Raw genomic sequence first — 19,582 nt, 5'->3', positions numbered from 1 at the left:
TGTGCACTATAAGCTACAAAGAATGTGTAACTACTGTAGTTAGTGAAACTGTCGAATTTGATTGACAGCTGTGTATTCTGCTATTATGTAGTCTTAGTAAGTCATGCATGCTAAAATAATTTGCTTTGTGTCCCTCGTGCTGAAGTTACTAATCAATTGCTATTTGTAAGTAGGATACATTTATTTTATTAATGTGCCCGCCCATGGAAATCAAATGCCCGTCCATCACGTTTGTTCTTATACCGTGGGTAAAACATCACTTTTTACTGTTCTAATTGTGTAGGTAACTGGTTTATAAGAGAAAAAAAGGCGTATTGGGGGTTTGTGATATATGTCCACTATACCACGTTTAAACGATGTCCAGGCACTCTGCAATGTGTCATGCATGAGAAAAGCTCTTCCCTGTGGTATATTGGCTATATATCACACCCAATTTTGCCTTGTTCCTTAAATATATATTAACGGGACAATACTTCTATTAGATTTATTTAATAAGAATTTCTATGGGTGTGACGTTTTTCAGAAGAAATTGTTTCTTGGTTAAACATTTCAATTAAAGGTCACTTTTCTATGGTGCTTTGAGTTTAAGATAAAACTGATTATGTATTCTTCATCATCACCAAGAGGGAATAATAATTCTGGAGGGCACTCAGGCTGTACAGAGGGGGGCTGTTTTGCTTACTCAGATGTTTTATTTGAGATCACTTCATCTTGGTCAAATAAATTATCAACGTTTATATATTCTATTTAACCTGGCAAAGAGGTCTGGTAGGGTGCACCTGTGTGATATCTGGCCCTTGGGCTATCATGTAGACATACAAAAGTTAGAAAAAAATGTTTTCCACATTGTTGTGATGGATAACTGAAATATAAATTCAGATTACAACCTGATAATGACATGAAATGGGTTCATCACAGCTGTGGTGTTTGAACAGGTGGTGAAGAATGCTGGCGAGCATCATAAATCTGTCAAAACATGAGCATCCAACCTGTTCTCCAAATGGGCCAATCTATATGGATGAGGGAAATAACAGACATTATTGATTAACAGACAATGCAGTAGAGTCTATTTTTTACAGTGAGAGCATCCTCTTCAGAAATGTGGTATTTGTTCTCACTATTCATAGCTAATGTGTAATGTCTTCAATCTCTAAAGAACGATATCGCTATTCATGATGTATGACTGCCCTGCCTTACAGATTTATATGAATCTTTGTTTCCCCATATTTCTCATGTTGATTCATGCTAAGCAAGTATTTTGCAAGTAGTGGTCAGTTTTAACAAAGGTGTAGCAAAAACTAAAATGGCAGGTGTTGAATTTCTGCTTACCAATAAGCAACCTTAATTTCAGACCATTGAATTACATTACATCTCCATGGATAAGATAGATGTAAATGCAGAGTCAGCAGCCAAACTGTTGCTAAACTATATTGATGAGAAACAAGAATTGTCCCCCCTTAGGTTATAAGGAATCACATATATTTGATCTTTTCAGGGTTGAGTTTTAGGTTATGTGGCTGATCATATATCAAAAATAAAATACTGATAGAGGAGGAAGAAAGTAGTCTGTAATTGATTGCATATCTTTTGCATGCAATGATTGGCCAAAGTCTGCCTCCCATAGACATGATGCAGGGTATCTTTCCAGCAGCCATCTTCGGTTCCTGCTTGTTTTGTTTTTTGACTTTATTCTTGTTTTCAGCATGTTAACAATATACCCTTGGAGTCTTTGACAAGTCAGCACATCAGCAAAACCTGCTGGCGTGTCTGCCACTTTGCCTTGTCGTGTAGTTAAAGATCAAGACATGTTTCCTCCAAGCACACCTTGCCAAGCTGTTCTGATTCTTATCACATTGCTCGCTCAACCAGGAAATTATTCCTAGTACACATGAGCTGAGGAAAACACATTCCCTGGAGGTCAACCACTATTGAGTTTTCATGCGCTTGACCTACCACAAGGAGTCACTAGTGCTTGACTCAGTCTCTGTTTTAGTTCTATGTACTCTATATATTTAGACTTTTGTGATTGAGAAACATCAGATGAAAGTTTAGCTCTGTACCTCTCTAACCTGTAATGCCACAGCTGTCCACCTGAGGGAGTCTTCTGCTAATTTGAGAGAAAAGCTTCTGCGAGAGCTAGAAGTCTGCTTTTTGCATTTTAACTGAAATGAATAAAATAAATAATATTAACATAATATAAGTCATTTAGTACCAGCCCTCAGGCACTGTCAGCTTGTTTCAGTACTGTGCGTTTCTATCTCATCTCATTTTCTCTTTCATTCCATTCTGCAGTGCACAGAGACAGGGAGGTGTCAGTGAAATATGTATTGTGAAACATAGATTTAACCTGGTATTTGATGTTGGGGCGGATGCCTGTTCCAAAATAAAGTGCTTTGTTGCTTGTAGGAGGATAGTTACATATAGATTTTGAATGGAATATCACCTGTCACTCAGTGAGTGGCAACAGCTGGTGGATGCTTTCAGTTAAATCAGTGTTTTAACCCATACATTTCCATACACAATCCCAGTAAGAACATAGTTTTATTGTCTCTGCTTGTACAAGCATATTTTTTCCCTAAATGGTAATATTAGTCACATATACGTACAACCAGGGTGGCATAGGTGACATGATTAGAAAAGGACCAACGGGAAAGCACATTTTCTATTCTCTATCCAAGTGCGTATGAATGACATGGGATGTTTTTTTTTACCCCTTTCCCAGTTTCTGCCCATTTGATAATGTCCCATTCTAAATCAAGACTAATTTCAGACATACTGTATTATTAAAGACAAGATTAAATTGAGAATGGAGTAATGGGTCAGAGTATTATAAGTTGATGAGAGAACAGCAAGCAGCCTGAGGCAAAGAACAGAGCGCCAGCATTTTTAGCAAAACCATTTTTTATGTAATAAAAAAAGCTTTAAAAAAATATATAACTGATAATTATGCGTAACAGTTATCACCTAACAAAATGCTATGAGCTACATCCCAAAGAAGAACCATAGAAGAGCCTTTATATTTCTCAGTGTACCTGTCTAATCTGTATTGTGTTACGTTTTGTGTGAACCATAGTAAGCGTAAATGCTACTGTTGGCAGTATCTAATTGGGATTTGAATAAAATCCTGAATCTTTTTAATTGCTTCTGAAAATACTCAAGATATCACCGTCACACCGGATCAATCTTAGACTCCAGATCCTGCTTTCGTGGAGTCATGTAGGGTCTCAATGGAGGGCAGGTGGCAGCCAATGACCCCTTCTGGAGACTAGACAATGTGTTTCTATTTACTCTGTGTCAAAGGCTGGAATTGTTGCTGTTGCTCTTTTTTATGGGTTTTATTTACAATCACTAATCCATGCATATTCATAAAGTTGCAGTCTGGGATGTTAGCAATTCACAAAATAGATTGTTTAATGGGTATTTAATTCTGGGGGACCTTTACAGTACGTAGTTTCTATCCCAAGTGAGGTATTTCTAGGTGAGATTTGTTCCACTCATAACTGACCAGAAGTAGTAGAGGAATGAAATGTGCACACTAAACACCACATTAGTACGTCAGATTGGTTATTGAAGGAGGCGCAAGATGTAGTCATGATTTCTCCATGTTATATCATATACTACAAGTCAATTTGTGTGTAGTCGCAGTTGTCATTGATTGATAGAGCCATTGGATGTCTTTCAGTGATGTTCCTATCAGCAGATATATTGAAAACTGCATAGACACCTGATTATGTTTAAAAGAATGTGAAATATTCCACAGGGTCTGAGGGTCCTCCCCCATATTTTCACCATTTTAAAACCATTTAAAACTACACTATTTCTCACATGGGTATATTTTCTATTTCTCTTCATGTATACTTCATTGAACTCAATTGTTTTTAGATTCTTTTCACAATAAAATTTGTAGCACACCAGAATTACGTTGGAAGCGTTTTCAGTGTTTTGTATTAGTAATCTGACCTATTTTATACTGTGGTTACCTCATATATTATATCATATTTGTATTTTTCTTTATTGCACAATAATACTGTATATTCTCATATCAGGTAATTACCATGTATTATTTAAAGCAGCCCCTGAGTATCATTCAGCAGTCAGTGCATTTCCAACCTGCTCCCCTGCGGGAATCAAACCAACAACCGCTATACAGCAGGGCCCAATCACAGCAACATCAGAGAATTAAAAAGAAATACTGAAATTGTTTAGGTGCACGTATGCCTATAACACAAGCAGATTTCTGACACTATCAGACACTGCCAGTGTTTCAGTAAAGTGTAATGTTAAAAAAATCTATTTACAAGAGTACTGATCAGGTACCTATAGATGTATCAACAATAATCAAGACACCCAGGGTTACTAGTAGAATACAAAACAATGTAACATAAACAGTTGTTTTACTAATAAATGTAAAAAATAAAAAAATACAGATTATTGTGGCTTGTGGGAGTTATAGAACACAACATGTTACATGTTACTCAAACCATTCAGACTCTAGCAAATTTTTGGCGAAAACACCCTGACTCAGAAAATAGTGTTTTCAACTTGTACAATTGTAAGGCAAGCAGCTGTAATAGGATTTTTAGTTTGATAAACTGTGGTAGTAAAATGAAATCATGTCTAGTTGCATTTTCAGAACACTATAGTAGACTAACCATCCTACAATCACCCTTCCACATTAGTTAGCACTGTCATCCTGCTACTGCATGTCCCTGCTCTGCTATCCTGCTGCTGAATGTAATGAAAGCAAAATATATCGAATATATGATCAACATTCATAATAGTCTTAAAAAGTTCAGCTTGTAACGTTAGCTGCTAATGTTAGCCAACCTTAACAGCTAAATTAGCTAAATTGTTGGAAGGTAAAGCTTTTATCACTTACCAAAATGTATCGCGATTATATGTGTCTCCTCTTTTCTACGCTGACACCTTGTTTGAAATAAACAATTCATTTTAAAGGCATTTTTTCACAGTTGCTGTTTACTATTGGTGAAACTAATTATAATTAACTTCACCCAGCTACTGGACCACTGACGTACACTGATCATGTGTGTAGGCCAGGCAGGACTCGAAGATGCGACGATTTCACAGTACAAGCAAAATTGCTATTTTTCCTGTACAGACAAGGCATATGAAAATACGATTAAAAGAGGGTATACAAAAGTACATAATTATGCCGTTTATTTTACTTTCGGATTCTGTTTAAGTGCCAGTCGGCATAATCCAATAAGACTAGAGAGTTGCATATTAAAGAAAAGAAAGCGACTTGGATGCTAAAAGAAAGAACTCAAATAGAACTATGCCACAAAACATGGCCACAGCCAAATCACAAGTTTGGAATGTCCTGGAAAGAAATACCCTGGTGTCTTCAGCAATTGGCAACGACCAGGTCGGAGAAGGAAAACGGCATCAGTTTATGACAGAAATTTACCAAAGCTGTGAAATACAACCCTAAAATAAATGTCAGTGAAATCATAAACTACCTACAGAATGCGGGGAGTGAAAGTGTCACCATCTATTGTTCGAAGAAGACAGCAGCAGAAAAAGTGAACCATTATCAAGGTGATGGGAAGGCGAAAGTGTGGAGAAAAGAAAGAAAAACTAAGCAAGCCTAGTTCAGCCGGCCCTTATAGGTAAAAGAAACTGGGGTGAATCAGGGAGTGGGCTTGAACATGTATGGGCCAATAAAAATAGATTCAGTGTTGAACATGGACTTCATCCTGCAACACCTTGATAATGCAGAACCGAATTTAATAGAGTAGCAGCTCTATTTGAGATTTTAAAATATCTCAATATAATCGTATGCAAGCTATGTTTGTTCTGCCTTGGTGCAGTAGGTGTTACTGACAGCAAAGCAGTGGAAAATATTCTGCAGAAGAAAAACGGTAGAGAAGCAAATCCCTGTTATGTATTGCATCTTTAAACGCCTTGCTAGTGTATGGAATCTGAAACGTATGGAACTCAATTTGCATAGTTTATGGTAGATGGCTATAGCTATACAGCATATATAATGACCGTCAATTAAGTTATTTTCGATGTTCATAATGATTTGGTTTCAGGTAGGCTAAAATGACTTGTTCTATTAAAATGTCTCAGCAGAATACGAAACATGTAAATCTGTGACACCCGATTTTGTATGATATACGTTACTAGGTTTTATTATAATGCACTACCAAAACATAATACATTACATTGCTAAAACGTATCATACAGTATATTACGACTTTACACAAACATCTGATATGTTATGAAATGATTTTAAGGTTACCTTATCACAGACATGGGGTTAAGGTTCTACAACAAAAAGGTTAGGTAAAGGTTTGGTTAACGTTAGGGATCACAGTACTGTGGTTAAGATTTGGTCTAAGATTAGAAGAAAAAAATCTCTGGTTGGTTTTGAACTGTGACCACTGATGTGGGGGTCTGAGACTTTCCCCCCAGCCATCAACCATCCACAACCATATAACATCCTACCAAAAAAATCCCTTTCATTCATCTCTTATGTACTCTGTATTCCTCTAACAGCCGGTCTTTCCTTTAACATTATTTGACATAACATAATATGCAGTTAGGTCCGGAAATATTTGCACACTGACACAATTTTCATAATTTTGGCTCTGTACGGCACCACCATGGATTTGAAATGAAACAGCCTAAATGCAATTGATGTGCAGACTTTCAGCTTTAATTCAAGGGGTAGAAAAAAATATCGCCTGAAACATTTATGAATTGCAAGCATTTTCTGGGTTGCTTTCGCAGTATGTTTTAGGTCATTGTCTGTCTGTAAAGGGAAGTGCTATTCAATCAACTTAGCTGAATTTGGCTGAATCTGAGCAGACAATATATCCCTATACACTTTAGAAATCATCCAGCTGCTTCTGTCTTCTGTCACCTCATGAATAAACACTAGTGACCCAGTGCCATTGGAAGCCATGCATGCCCATGCCATCATACTACCTTCACTGTGTTTTACAGATGTGGTATGCTTTGGATCATGAGCCATTCCTAGACTTCTCCTTACTTTTTTCCCATCATTCTGATACAGGTTGATCTTTCCAAAGAATGCTGTTCCAGAACTGGGCTTTCTTTTTTTAGATGTTTTTGGCTAAATCTGGCATTTCTATTCTTGAGGCTTATGAATGGTTTACACCTTGTGGTGAACCCTCTGTATTTGCTCTCGTGAAGTCTTCTCTTTATGATAGACTTGGATAATGATATGCCTACCTCCTGGAGAGTGTTCTTCACTTGGCTGGATGTTGTGAAGGGGTTTTTCTTTACCATGGAAAGGATCATATGATCATCCACCACTGTTGTCTTCCATGGACGTCCAGGCCTTTTTGTGTTGCAGAGATCACCAGTGCATGCATTTTTTTCTCGTAATGTACCAAACTGTTGATATGGCCACTTCTAATGTTCCTGCTATATCTCTGATGGATTTTGTTTTTGCAGCCTAAGGAAGGTCTGTTTCACTTGCATTGAGAGCTCCTTTGACCGCATGTTTGTACCGCATGTTAATAGCAATAGCTTCCAAATGCAAATGCCACACCTGGAATAAACTCTAGACGATTCACCTGCTTAGCTGATGAAGAAATAACAAAGGAATAGCCTGCAAAAGATATCCATAAAACACCTTTTGTGTCAATTGTCCAATTTAGTCCCTTGAAAAAGAGGGGGCTACATTTTAAAGAGGTGTAATTCTTAAACCCTCCCTCCAATTTGGTGAATACCCTCAAATTAAATCTGAGACTGAACCTTAAGCCCATATTCATTATTTAACTGTAACCTTTTTCACTGATTTTGAAAAAAAAAAAAAGGGCTTCATAGGATAGTGATCATATGAAACCATTTATTATCACATAGTGGTTTGGCTCCTTTTTAAGTCATAATGATAACAGAAATCACCCAATTGGCCCTGATCAAAAGTTTACATACCTGTTAAAGACACACAAGGTGACACACACAGGTGAAAATGGCAATTAAAGGTGAATTAGTATCTGTGTATAAATAGTCAATGAGTTTGTTAGCTCTCATGTGGATGCACTGAGGAGGCTAGATACTGAGCCATGGGGAGCAGAAAAGAACTGTCAAAAGACCTGCTTAACAAGGTAATGGAACTTTAGAAAGATGGAAAAGGATATAAAAAGAAATCAAAAGCCCCTTACAAATGCAAGTCAGTATTGTTCAATCACTTATTGAGAAGTGGGAAATTCGGGGATCTCTTAATACCAAGCCAAAGTCAGGTTGACCAAGAACGATTTCAGCCCAAAATGCCAGAAGAATTGTTTGGGATACTTTGAAAAGCCCAAAGGTTACCTCAGGAGAAATACAGGCTGCTCTGGAAAAAGATGGTGTGATTGTTTCAAGGAGCACACGTTTTACATCAACAGTAGGCTACTATAACGTATCATATCTTGCAATTTTACAGAAGGTGTATTATGTTGCAAATTACATTATAATGCAGGCACAGTTGGAGCGAGGCATCACTTGACTCATCTAAACAATTCTGTGACTCATAAGTACTTTGTGATGAGAAGATATTAGTGGTTTTTATGTGTGATAATTTCAATTGCAGGGTGCTCCAGGGCATCTTGGCATAGATGTCAGAAAAGTACTGATTGTCATCTAGAATGTACAGTCACCTAAAGGATTATTAGGAACACCTGTTCAATTTCTCATGAATGCAATTATCTAATCAACCAATCACATGGCAGTTGCTTCAATGCATTTAGGGGTGTGGTCCTGGTCAAGACAATCTCCTGAACTCCAAACTGAATGTCAGAATGGGAAAGAAAGGTGATTTAAGCAATTTTGAGCGTGGCATGGTTGTTGGTGCTAGACCGGCCGGTCTGAGTATTTCACAATCTGCTCAGTTACTGGGATTTTCCTGCACAACCATTTCTAGGGTTTACAAAGAATGGTGTGAAAAGGGAAAAACATCCAGTATGCGGCAGTCCTGTGGGCGAAAATGTCTTGTTGATTCTAGAGGTCAGAGGAGAATGGTCCGACTGATTCAAGCTGATAGAAGAGAAACTTTGACTGAAATAACCAGTCGTTACAACCGAGGTAGGCAGCAAAGCATTTGTGAAGCCACAACACGCACAACCTTGAGGCGGATGGGCTACAACAGCAGAAGACCCCACCGGGTACCACTCATCTCCACAACAAATAGGAAAAAGAGGCTACAATTTGCACGAGCTCACCAAAATTGGACAGTTGAAGACTGGAAGAATGTTGCCTGGTCTGATGAGTCTCGATTTCTGTTGAGACATTCAGATGGTTGAATCAGAATTTGGCGTTAACAGAATGAGAACATGGATCCATCATGCCTTGTTACCACTGTGCACGCTGGTGGTGGTGGTGTAATGGTGTGGGGGATATTTTCTTGGCACACTTTAGGCCCCTTAGTGCCAATTGGGCATCGTTTAAATGCCACGGCCTACCTGAGCATTGTTTCTGACCATGTCCATCCCTTTATGACCACCATGTACCCATCCTCTGATGGCTACTTCCAGCCGGATAATGCACCATGTCACAAAGCTTGAATCATTTCAAATTGGTTTCTTGAACATGACAATGAGTTCACTGTACTGAAATAGTCCCCACAGTCACCAGATCTCAACCTAATAGAGCATCTTTGGGATGTGGTGGAACGGGAGCTTCGTGCCCTGGATGTGCATCCCACAAATCTCCATCAACTGCAAGATGCTATCCTATCAATATGGGCCAACATTTCTAAAGAATGCTTTCAGCACCTTGTTGAATCAATGCCACGTAGAATTAAGGCAGTTCTGAAGGCGAAAGGGGGTCAAACACAGTATTAGTATGGTGTTCCTAATAATCCTTTTGGTGAGTGTATATAACATTCAATTGAGGGTTCCCCAATTGCAGAATTTTTACTGTGACAGATTATTAATTTTGTCAGCAGATTGTTGTAATTCGAAAAATTTGATGTAGTGCTTCAGTGAGAGAGGGGAAATGTGAACCTGTGATGTAACTCTTCGAGTGAGAGCAGGATTTATCAACCTTGACAAATGGATTTATCAGCCTTGACACATGTTCAATATTTGCTATTATTCTCTTTTAAGTTCCAGGTAATTCTGACTGCACCAGAATACCAGCGAGTTGACCTCTCCACAGTACATGTATTCATCACAGTCAGTAATGAGATTGACTAGAGTGGCGTCATCTGCAGACTTGAGTAGCTTGACAGGTGCACTGTTGGAGGTACTGTTGTTGGTGTAGAGTAGCTCCAGTGCTGATAGATAAATAGTCTGAAATGTGCATATCCATCTTTACGTTTGGCTTCCTGTTGGTCAGGAACCATTACACACAGAAATGATGAGTAAGTGTTCACATACTTGGCAAATAAAAGTTATTCTGCTTAGTTTGAATCCTGGTCACAGCATATTGGCAATGCAGGGGCACGTTACAAATTTGTACAAGTTGGCTGAAACCTGTCTGGGGTTGGTGGGATTGGATAAGGGATACCTAGCATCATTGTGTTTTAGCTACCCCTTAAGGTAGGATGCGTGCCCTCAAAGCTCAAACATGTTTTTTGGCTGTTGACAGAAGATCATAGATCATGCCAATTAGACTTGCTCTCTTTCAACACTTGTATAACTGGGTGGGTCATTTGTAAATTCATCAATAATTCTATGCTCTGGCACTCTCAAGCCAGAGTGCTCTGAATAGTTTGCCAGAGAGAAGTGGAATTTGACCAGTTACCAGACAAGATATGTTTGTGGGAATGTACATGGGTGTGTTTCCAAAGTGTGCTGCCTTATTTCACATCTATTAACTTAAATGGAACTATTAGTGTAATGTATTAGTCTATGCTGTATGATGACTCAACTTAAAACATCACTGGATGTCTATTGGTTGACTGAGTAATTTCGATGATAGCGTCGTCTAACACAAAAAGGAATTCTTTATTCGGACGAAAGTACTACGATCAAAGCTCTTTGTTTGAAAGGTTGAAATAGAGCGGTATCAGAACACATTATAAAAGCATTAAGATACACTTTAAGCCCGGAAAGATATACGTTTCTTTGAAGTGAACCTGTAAATATTTGATGTACTACTTGATCACATTTCATGTCATGTGGAATGGAGATTAGACCTGGACAAAATCTTTTAAGTGTCACTGCTCTTTGAAGTCAGCTTGCTATATCATCTTATGTCTGCATATCCCCATGATCCACACAACCCTCACCTTGTCCTTCACCCTGTTTTTTCCTTATTTTCCTTATTCATCAATAATACTTTCTCAAGCCTATGTCGGCTTTAAATAGCAAATTCAATGATCATCACATAACAAAAGACACAACTGTTTAGACAACTGGTATTAAGACATTTAGTCCAAATGTTAATACGTAACATCCTTTTCTATACAATCTTAGAAAAGGGCTTTTTACTGCCCCTATAAAGGAATCTCATTTGGTTCTGTGTTGGCTTCCATGCAAAACACTGTGTGGAAAAGCTTCTACTTGGAAGAAGAAACCTTCTACCTGAAACCAAATAATGGTTCAATAAATTAGTGTATTAGAGTATTGTTGATTCATTCTGTGGAATGTATTGTCAATTAATTAGAATTAATTGTTTCCTGTCCACAGAGAAATGACCAAATGGGCAAACATTATATTACATTTTTTTTCAACAAAAACAAATTGTGTTGAAAACTGATTGGATTTGCAAAAACAAGGAAAAACCAAACTATTCCATTTCCCCTGTAATTTGAACTTAAATATGATGACATGGTGAATTTATGTTAGTTGAAACAAATGTACATCTGAACTAGAATTATGAATGTGCCTAGTGAGCATCACTCACATCATTTACTGTGAAAGTACCAGGTTCTGCCCACTAGATGAAGCTGTTGCTGTTATACTGCCACACCCATTTAGATAAAGAGAACGAGCACAAGTGAGAGATTAATCAAGAAAGATGAGTGCCAAATACTACAGGTGCAGAATGCTAATGAAGTGCAATGGCATATTGTCATGTGGTTAGATGACATCCTTAGCTGACCTGGTACAGTGTGATAAGAGAGTGACTTAGACCACATTCCCAATTATTGACAGCAAGGAGTGATACATAGAGTATCTGAATTCTAAGCCCTGTCTGATCTAATAACCTGCGCAGTTTCTTGTCTGAGACTGGGACAGGGAGTACACAACAGAATGGACAGGCAGCGCAGCAAACAGTTCATTAGATTCAACCTATTCAGGATTATACAGTCAGGACCCTTGTCATATGGAAAAGCATCCAGGTATAAACTAATTGAAAAGGTCCTTAGAAGGTCTGTTATTATTGGTATTTTGATCTGCCTACAGTCCCTATGAGATATGAGTGACAACAGTAACAAAGAGACGTTATAAGAGGCTGGTGTAAAGACATATGCTGGATTCTACACAAGACTTGAGGTCATTGTAGTATGTGTTGAAGTAAGTAAGCATAGGTTAACACATGTTGTTAACAAAGCTTGTCAAATACAATTTAATTTAGATTTCACCATAATGAAGAATTATATATTAAACCTCACATTGAAGAGGTTAGTAAAAATATTATACAAATATTTGTTTGTGTGACGGCTGCTCCGCGTGGCGTTGCATACTCTCTCCCTCTCCGGCGCACCACCTCACCTGTGTAGTAACCGGCCGGCTGGAGCAGATGGCAGCAGCACACCCAACACTCTCACACCGGATGTCTATTTAGGTTCCTCGTTTCCACCCGCGCCTAAAATGTTATTGTGTGTATGTTTGTTTGATACCGTGTGGTGCCATAACCTTTGTTCTAAATAGTCAAGAAATGGCAGTCTTCGTGTCGGTGTTGTTTTGTTACTTTCGTTTTTGCCTCTGCTTTACGCACTTGCTACCCTCGCACCTCATAGTTCGTCCATTTCCTTTAGGAAGAAGTCGCAGCCACGTTGTTGTCTTCAATGGTGATATTCTCTATATTAACATTAGACTAACACTGGACAAAATATTTTATGCTACTATGTAATAGAAAGAATGCCTCTTATACATGCTGCTGTCTAATGACTTAAATTAGTTTGCGAGATCGCTATATCATTAACTACAAGTCAACCGACTCCCTTGTACAGTTTATCTACAACCACGTTTCCAAAAAAAGTTATCGCTGCGTGAAATAAAAATAAATGATTTGCACATTGCATTATATCTTCAGTAAAAAGACCCACTTTTGATACGAGCAAAAAGTTTGGGACGGAGGCAACTAAATATTTGAAAAGTTGTGTAATGCTAAAAAACTAAACCTGGTGGCATATGGCACAACTAATTAGGTCAATTAGCAACAAGTCCTTAACATGATTGGGCATTAAAATATCATTCCAGAGAGGATGAATCTGTCAGAAGTGAGGATGGGGAGGGGTTGAAAGACTGTAGGGGTAAATAGTGCAACAAATTAAGAATAACGTGTAAAATTGCAAAGAGTTTTGGGATCTCATCTACGGTACATAATAAAAAGATTCAGAGAATCTGGAGAAATTTCTGTATGCAGGCGATGAGGACAAACACCAATATTGGATGGCTGTGATCTCCGGGCCCTCAGGCGGCACTGCATTAAAGACAGACATGATTCTGTAGTGGAAATCACTGCATGAGCTAAGGAATAGTTATGAAAACCACTCTGAACACAGTACATCGCTGCATCCACAAATGCCAGTTAAAACTCTACCATGAAAAGAAGGAACCATATATAAACAAGATCCAGAAACACTGCTGCCTTCTCTTAGGCCAAGCTCATTTCAGATGGACTGATGCGAAGTGGAAAACTGTCCTGTGGTCTGATTAATAAAAAAATGAAATAATTTTTGGGAATTATTTGGATGTTGTGTCCTCCCGGACTAAAGAGTAGAAGGTCCACCTGGCTTCTGATCAGCGCACAGTTCAAAAGCCAGCTACTGTGATGGTATAGGGGTGCATTAGTGCACATGGCATGGTTGACTTGCACATCTGTGAATGTACCATTAATGCGGAATGATAAATGCAGGTTTTGGAGGAACTTCTGCTGCCATCCAGACAAGGTCTTTTTCAGGGAAGGCCTTGCTTATTTCAGCAAAACAATGTCATACCACATTCTGCATGTATTAGAATGGCATGGCTCCGTAGTAAAAGAGTCGGGGTGCTAAACTGGCCTGCCTGCAGTCCAGACCTGTCAACCTTTGAAAACATTTGGCACATTATGAAATGAAAATTACAACAAAGAAGACCACAAACTGTTGAGCAGCTGAAATCCTATATCAAGTAAGAATGTGAATACATTTCACTTTCAAAAACTACAGCAGTTATTATCCTCAGTTCCCCAACACTTACAGAGCATTGTTAAAAGTAGAGGTGATGCAACAAATGATAAACATGCCCCTATCCCAAACTTTTTGAAATGTGTTGCTGGAATCAAATTCACAATGGGTATGTATTTGTCCAAAAACAATAACATATATCAGTTTCAACATTTGATATGTTGTCTTAGTACTAATTTCAATTAAATATGGGGATGAATTAATGAATCGTTGCATTCTGTTTTTATTTTATTTGCAACTTTTTTTGAAACAAGGTTGTAAATCAAAAGAGAACACCCCACAAAAAAATTATGAGGAAGTCTGCAAGTTGAAATAATTTCTTTATTCCATCTGCTGAATGGTTTATTTATGGTTCATCGTGGGCAACGGACCCAATGCAGGATTCTATGTCAGGTATGTATTTTCATATGTTATCTGTTTGGCTTTATTCACTTCAGATTTAACTGTCTTTTTATGTTATTTTGTCTTGTGTTTTATTATGTATTCTGCTTTATTGACCAAGGCTAATTTGAAAAAGAGATAAAAAGAGAGAATCTCCATCTGAAGAAAAATTGCTGTAGATAAGGTAGTTCATGTTTTTGTAAAGCTAGATTCATATGGCATAACTGTCCAATCCATTCACTTCCTACAGAGAGTTACACTTGAATGTTTATGTAAGACTCTTTACATTAAATGTTTTTGTGATACATAAAATTATTAATTTTTCATGGCAGATGGATAGTGCAGATTTAAGTGTGATTGGTTTATCAATCATTCATGGGCCATGCGCATGTGAACAGGCATGTTGAGTGAGAGTGATACAGGAGCTTTATCATTATGTTTCACTGGGACCTGTTATCTTTCACTGGGGAAATATTGAGGAGGATGCATCTCCAATTCCTCCAAACATGGGAGATAAATTTGGATTCCATCAAGCTTCACTGAGGAAGGAAGGACATGTTCTCTTCCATTCAAATCCTTTTCAGTGTGACATTTTGTCACATTGTCAGAGTGAAAATGAAATAAAAGTCTTAAAGAGAGACAATTTGCTTTCAGCAGCAAACTGCAAAGGGACGCACCTGTATAAGCTGGGGAGGGACCTATGATTGTATAGGGGAAAAAAACTGTTGGATTGATATGTTAAAAATTTGAAAAATTGTGAATGTATAATTACAATTCGAGAATGGAGATGGGGTTGGACCATCGTTAAGATTGAATGTGTACATTTCAGTTAATTTGCTCTGTGCCTCACAGTTGAGTGGAGTTCAATTTTACACAAAGAAGCAACATAATGGCTGAGAGAAACATCTCTCAGTGGACTATTAATACACGAGTTACAACAGAGCAACATTTCCTTGGAGTTCAGCTCATTCTTTGTCCATATGGATTGTGTATAGCTAGTCAAAAACCTGAAGAATGCTTTTCCTCATGAAGATGCATACCAAAATAAGAGTTTCATTCTAAAAGGTACCTAAATGGGAATCTCACTATTGAGCTGGTGGGTAATCTGGAGAATGTTACTGAAGAATACCTGTTGAATATTCTCAACATAAGCAACCTTTGTAACCTAATGAGTTACAGAGTTAAAAGGCACAGATCTACCAACACTGGTTTGTGTGCTTCAAGAAGTTTTTGGAGCATCAGGAACCTCTTGGTAAGATAATACCCTTCCAGTCACAATCCCATTCAAAGGGGATCAATGGCATGTATTTATTTTGCATTCTCACTTATAGTGTTAGGAAGAATTCTCTTTTTTAGAATAACAAAGGAAGCTACCTTGCCCTTTCCCCCCTTTACCACATCTCCATGTGAAATAATCAAGGTTTATAATGTAAATATATAGAATGGAGAAACACTAATAATTGTCATACTTCCAAGTGTAACCTACAACATTATTATTTGTTGACCTAAAACGACAGTGCAACAATCCAATATCCGCCATTGGTTCCATTGGTGTTGACTATGTAGAAGCCTCTTTCTCTTGTCAACTGTAATCTTTTAATGATCACAGTTATGGTGAGAAGATGTGAATGGGTCATTAGAGTGAAAGTGAATGTATGTGTGATGTGGGCGCTAAGGTGCAAAGGCGGTCCAGCTTCATGTGTGGAAACGTCTAGGCAAAGCCAAAACTACAAGCACATAGCCTCAGCCTATGTGTACTGTGTTGAGAAAACATGGGTGTCTATTCTGTTCTGCATTAAAGACTATGTTGTCATTGTGGACATGTTCTGAAACTTGCCAAAAACAGCTATCACAATTCACTGAGTCTCAAGGAATTGCATCGTAGCAGTATTGCAATTTGCAGATTATTATCAAAGCTTTTTTTTATTGATTTTTAGCATGTCGTTTCTTGACCTTATTTATTTGTAAATATTTGTGTAAACTATTTCCAAATGAGTGTGACAACTGCGACCTCTGCTGGTTCACCTCCCCCTGCAGTGGGCGGGCCCCAGCGGTCGACGTCACCGGCCTTCTGACACCACCGTCTCATCATACATTTCACCTGTGTCTCGTTTAGTGCACCTGTTCCTCATCATCGCTGTTTCCCCCGGTATATATGTTCCCTCTGCTCCCCCTGTCTTTGTGTGTGATTGTCTCCGACTGTGACAAAGAGCTGTGCGACGCTTCGTACTATATATATTGTATATTTCTCCTGGATACCATTAAATATCCTTCTACCACGCCTTCTCCTGCTCCTCCTTGTTCCCAAACCCCGAAGCCGTGACAGAATCACACACCAAAACGACAAACAAGGATATGGAGCAACAAGGAGCCACAGGCGAGGCCGGTGTTGCGGAGGTGGTAAAAGTACATTCAACCTTGCTGGCCAGCCTAGGCGCCGCGATGGACACTGTGTTGAAAGCGGTGCAGCGCCTAGAGCTGAGCCAGTGGAACCCCGCAGCACCGGCCGTCTCTCCACCTCCCCAAGCCGCATCGCCCAGCATGGGAGCGATGCCCATTCCGCTGCCCAGGGCCTACGACGGGGCGGCGGACCGCTGCCAGGGTTTCCTGCTACAACTGGACATCGCGCTCCAGGCGATGCATCCTGCGCCGACCGAAGCCCAGAAGATCTCTTCACTCGTCTCCTGCCTGTCTGGGAAAGCCCTGGAGTGGGCCACCGCCGTTTGGAACATCGAGCAGCCCACCCAGGGCAGCTACGCCGAGTTCACCCGCCGCTTCCGAGTCGTGTTTGACCATCCTCACGAAGGGAGAGAGGCGGGTGAACGACTGTTCCACTTACGGCAGGAGACGAGATCGGCGCAGGAGTTCGCTCTGGAGTTCCGGACCCTGGCAGCGGGATCGGGGTGGAACGAGCGGGCTCAGATCGACCACTACCGGTGTAGCCTTCGCGAGGACGTCCGGAGGGAGCTGGCTTGTCGAGACGTGTCCCTCTCCTTTGACCAACTGGCGGACATGTCCATCCGTCTCGACAACCTGCTAGCTGCCCGAGGACGTCCCGGAAGAGGCCCGCCCGTTCCACCCTGCCAACCAGACGCCGCCGTCCCCATGGACCTGGGGACGGCTGCGCTGTCGGGCAGGTGTAGGGGAGGAGAGGTGCGGAGTGCCTCCAAGAGGAAACAAGGCCGTACAACCACGCCGCACCGCACCTCCCTCCCCGAGTCAAGAGGTGACAGGCAGGGCACTTCCGCATCACCCCAGGTAGCACATGCACATTCACCACTAACCTCTTCCCTCTCTATGTGCACTGTCCCTGTTAGGTTCCCCGGCTTTCCGCGGCTCTCCCGGTGTAAGGCGCTGGTAGACTCAGGCGCAGCCGGAAATTTCATGGATAAGTCTTTTGCCCTGCGGTCACGCATACCCCTCCAGGCCCTCGACACCCCCCTGCCCGTGAGAGCTCTAGACAGCCGGCCACTAGGGTCAGGTCTGGTCACGAGTTGCACTGTTCCCCTCCTCCTGGTTACCGACAACCGACACAGTGAAACCATATCCTTTCACATAATCGACTCACCCACATTCCCAATAGTTTTAGGTTTCCCCTGGTTATCCCTACACGACCCCGTCATCTCCTGGTCTAGTCGACGTCTGTCGGGGTGGTCGCGGAAGTGCCAGGGTAGGTGTTTGGGTGTTTCCGTTGGCTCGACCTCGGTGGAGAGTCCAGACAGTGCGCCCGCCGTGCCCATTCCCCCCGAATACAGGGACTTGGCTACGGTTTTCTCCAAAGCCAAGGCTGCTGTGTTGCCACCACACCGGCTGGGGGATTGTGCGATAGACCTCGTTGACGGAGCCGCACTCCCGAAGGGTCACGTGTATCCACTGTCTCGCACCGAAACGGAGACTATGAACGCCTACGTTACGGAAGCGTTGGAACAGGGATACATTAGGCCCTCCAAGTCACAGGTCTCCTCGAGTTTCTTTTTTGTGAAAAAGAAGGACGGTGGTTTGCGCCCGTGCATCGATTACCGGGCGCTGAACAAGATCACCATTCCGTTCCGCTACCCTCTCCCTTTGATCTCTGCGGAGGTGGAGAGGATGCACGGGGCCCGCTTTTTCACTAAATTAGACCTCAGGAGTGCCTATAACCTGGTGCGTATCCGGGAGGGAGACGAGTGGAAAACCGCTTTTAGTACCACATCTGGCCATTACGAGTATTTAGTGATGCCGTACGGGTTGATGAATGCTCCTTCAGTCTTCCAGTCCTTCGTCAACGACGTATTCCGGGACTTGTTGTGCGAAGGAGTGGTAGTGTATATTGATGACATCTTGATATTCACTGCTACCCGCGCCAAACATGTCTCGTTAGTGCGCAGAGTGCTGGCTCGACTGCTGGAGCATGACCTGTACGTGAAAGCCGAGAAGTGTCTGTTTTTCCAGTCGTCTGTGTCCTTCCTGGGGTATCGCTTTTCCAGCACAGGTGTGGCTATGGAGGAGCCTCACATTGACGCCGTGCGTAATTGGCCGACCCCAACCACGGTCAAGGACGTGCAACGTTTCTTAGGCTTCTCTAATTACTACAGGAGGTTTATCCGGGGCTTTAGCCAGGTCGCGGCTCCGATCACCTCCCTTCTGAAGGGGGGGGCGACCCGGTTGAGGTGGACCGTGGACGCGGAGCGGGCGTTTGTGGAACTGAAACACCGTTTCACCACCGCTCCGGTCCTGGCCCATCCCGACCCGTCGCTCCAGTTCATCGTGGAGGTGGACGCGTCCGATTGTGGGCTCGGTGCCATCCTCTCCCAGCGGACGGGGTGTCGTAACACGCTCCGTCCCTGTGCCTTCTTCTCCCAGAAGCTCAGTGCGGCGGAGCGGAACTACGACATCGGTGATCGT

This window comes from Esox lucius, chromosome 1 (genome assembly GCF_011004845.1).
Source record: "Esox lucius isolate fEsoLuc1 chromosome 1, fEsoLuc1.pri, whole genome shotgun sequence".
In the NCBI taxonomy this organism is placed as follows: domain Eukaryota; kingdom Metazoa; phylum Chordata; class Actinopteri; order Esociformes; family Esocidae; genus Esox; species Esox lucius.
Note: the sequence above shows the minus strand (reverse complement) of the source record.